Here is a 3,571-nt window from a genome sequence, read left to right on the forward strand (position 1 = left end):
AGTGGGCTCACAGTCTAAAAGGGGGAGACAAAACCAAACATACTAACAAAATAAAATAAGTAGAATAGATATGTACAAGTAAAATAAACAAACAAACAAATAAATAAATAAATAAATAAATAAATAAATAAATAAATAAATAAATAGAGTAACAAATATGTACAAACATATATGCATATATACAGGTGCTGTGGGGAAGGGAAGGAGGTAAGATGGGGGGATGGAGAGGGGGACGAGGGGGAGAGGAAGGAAGGGGCTCAGTCTGGGAAGGCCTCCTGGAGGAGGTGAGTTCTCAGTAGGGCTTTGAAGGGAGGAAGAGAGCTAGCTTGGCGGATGGGCAGAGGGAGGGCATTCCAGGCCCGGGGGATGAGGTGGGCTGGGGGTCGATGGCGGGACAGGCGAGAATGAGGTACGGTGAGGAGATTGGCGGCAGAGGAGCGGAGGGTGCGGGGTGGGCTGTAGAAGAAGAGAAGGGAGGTGAGGTAGGAGGGGGCGAGGTGATGGACAGCCTTGAAACCCAGAGTGAGGAGTTTCTGCCTGATGCGCAGATTGATTGGTAGCCACTGGAGATTTTTGAGGAGGGGAGTAATATGCCCAGAGCGTTTCTGGACAAAGATAATCCGGGCAGCAGCATGAAGTATGTATTGAAGTGGGGAGAGACAAGAGGATGGGAGATCAGAGAGAAGGCTGATGAAGTAGTCCAGACGGGATAAGATGAGAGCTTGAATGAGCAGGGTAGCGGTATGGATGGAGAGGAAAGGGCGGATCTTGGCAATGTTGCGGAGCTGAGACCGGCAGGTTTTGGTGACGGCTTGGATGTGAGGGGTGAATGAGAGAGCGGAGTCGAGGATGTGGATCGCAGGGTTTGGGCGGCACAGCACCTCCGCCGTGAGAACCACCCTCTGATTGGGTGTGGGGCGGATGGCCCCTGTCACCTATTAGGTACTCAGCACAACGGTGCCCGAATGTGTATTGGGGGTGATGACATTTGAAGACCCTGGACCCCCTGTCTCAATCCCCTCGGTACCAATTTGCTAGAACCGGCCTGTGGAGAAGGGGAAGGGGGTGCAGCCAACTGCACTGACGGGTCAGCCGAGTACGTGGGCTGCAGTTGCAGTCACCCCTCCTTCACCTTGTGCACCAACGTCTGGGAAGAAGGGGTTCGTCTGTCCAGCCAATGGGCTGAACTCAGGGCGGTGTGGATGCTCCTAACCACGCACCCTGATGTAGATGCCTTGACAACAGCCTCGTGGGCCATATACAGTAGCCTAGCCCCATGGCTGGGGTGTGGGAAGCCAAGGAGAGGATGGAAGGACGGGGCGAGATATGGGAAAAGAGATGTGGCACGTGGCATCGCTCGAATATTAAGAGCCCGGGAGACCCTCCTCACCGTGTACCATGTGCCAGCTAACCAGAGACCCCGGGAACGTGGAGGCAGACGCACTCGCACAAGTGCGGGAGGCACGGCCCACCAACGCCATCCAGAGTGTATTCAAGGCACTAGCTCATAGCGGGGTAGATGCCACGTACCAAACCCTCTGGGGACCGGGGTGGGAAGGAACGTACAGGGAGGTACGTGAATTCTTGGAAGATTGTAAACCTTGTATGCAAATGAATTCTCGGCCCTATGGTCAACATAGGGCCCCTGCTCCTAAGCCAGGGAAAGAGATACGCGTTCACTGCGGTGGATACTCGTACGGGAGTGGCATTCGTCTACCGCGTGACAGCAGCCATACAGGTTGCTACTACACACGGGCTTCAGGTGATGGAAGCTGGATATGGCTTGCCGGCCTAAACAGATTCGAATCAGAGAACCCACTTTAAGGGGCACGAGGTCTTTCTGATTCCCAGGCCCGTACTCTATCCACCAGTGACATCATCACCATCACAGCTCTCCTCCCTCCAACATCCCCATCCAACCACCCGCGAGACTCGGATGCTACATCACTTCGGCTATTAGTGGTTCCTGTATGTCAAAAACGTTTTCAGTGGGAAAGTGATTATCAGGGATGAGAGAGCGTGACTGATTCTTGGAAAAACCCCGGTGTCATAATCAATTTTTCTGAACGGAAGTTCTCCTACGAATCAACGCCTTACCGTGGCAGGAGAGTTTGCGTATACCAATGAAGCTTAGAGCCGTGCCATTGAAAGATACTCTCGCTAGGGTTACCCATAACAGAAAGGTCTAAGTAGTAGCGTCACACAAAGTTCATGTACCTGTGCTAAGCAGCAGCGGCATGGGAAAGAGTCAACGGCAGCTGAACAAATGATCAAAATGTGGATCAAAGACAACAGCAGAGACTCCAATTTTCACTGCGTGGAAGGAGTGAAAAGGGCTTCCCAGACTGAGACCCCTCCTTCCTCTCCCCCTCTTCCCCCTCCCCTTCCCCCTCCCCCCGCCATACCTCCTTCCCACAGCACCTGTATATATGTTTGTACATATTTATTACTGTATTTATTTACTTGTACATATTTACTATTCTGTTTATTTACTTACTTTAATTTGTTAATATGTTTTGTTTTGTTGTCTCTCCCCCTTCTAGACTGTGAGCCCGCTGTTGGGTAGGGACCGTTTCTATATGTTGCAAACTTGTACTTCCCAAGCGCTTAGTACAATGCTCTGCACACAGTAACCACTCAATAAATATGATTGAATGAATGAATGAAGGAGGCAATAGTAAACCACTTCTTTATGTTTACCAAGAAGCGTGGCTCAGTGGAAAGAGAATGGACCTGGGAGTCAGAGGTCATGGGTTCCAATCCCCGATCCGCCATATGTCTGCCATGTGACCTTGGGCAAATCTCTTAACTTATCTGAGCCTCAGTTACCTCATCTTTAAAATGGGGATTAAGACTGTGAGCCCCACGTGGGACAACCTGATCATCTTGTATCCATCTCAGAGTTTAGAACAGTGCTTGGCACATAGTAAGCGCTTAACAAATGTTATTATTATTATCATTATTATCATTATTATTATGGATGCATATACCAGAATGACTACTTGTAGTTTACCCATAAAGCCTTCTTGGCAAACATTTGGCAGTGGTTTTCCATTGCCTTCTTCCATGCAGTAAATCTGAGTCTCCACCCTCGACTCTCTCCCATGCCGTTGCTTCCCAGCGCAGGTGAGATTTGACTTGTAGCAGATTGCCTGACACTTGCTAGCAACTGCTCCAGCTAGGAATGGAATGTGTAGGCCTCTGCTTGACTCTCCCTCCCATAGCCGAGACTGGTAGAATACTGGAAACTCTCCAGGTACGATCCTGAGAGGGGCTGAGGATATTAGTTTGAGTATAAAATCACTTCTATACTGTAAGCTCGTCGTAGTCAGGGAATGTACTAACCAACTCCATCATGTTCGACTTTCCTGAGCATTTAGGACAGTGTTCTGTATATAGGAACTGCTCGACAAATACGTTGATTGACCTACAAAATTTCACATCATCCAAGTTCATCTCCATGCTCTTTGGGCGTCTCCTATCTGCAATTAATTTTAGGTTACTCTCTCCTCAAATAATAATAATGCTTGTGTCTCGTGATAAATGCTAATTATACACCAACCACAGTAGT

At 49.1% G+C, this 3,571-nt stretch overlaps 1 non-coding gene across 1 annotated transcript; it reads right to left on the minus strand.

Annotated features, from left to right (window-relative positions):
- Positions 1–3,136: 3,136 nt before the first annotated feature.
- Positions 3,137–3,274, minus strand: LOC119921508. The gene has a single exon (XR_005448543.1). It is a non-coding gene; the product is annotated as a small nucleolar RNA SNORA7 (small nucleolar RNA).
- Between the last annotated feature and the right edge of the window lie 297 nt (positions 3,275–3,571).

This window comes from Tachyglossus aculeatus (assembly GCF_015852505.1).
Source record: "Tachyglossus aculeatus isolate mTacAcu1 chromosome 12 unlocalized genomic scaffold, mTacAcu1.pri SUPER_6_unloc_2, whole genome shotgun sequence".
NCBI lineage: Eukaryota > Metazoa > Chordata > Mammalia > Monotremata > Tachyglossidae > Tachyglossus > Tachyglossus aculeatus.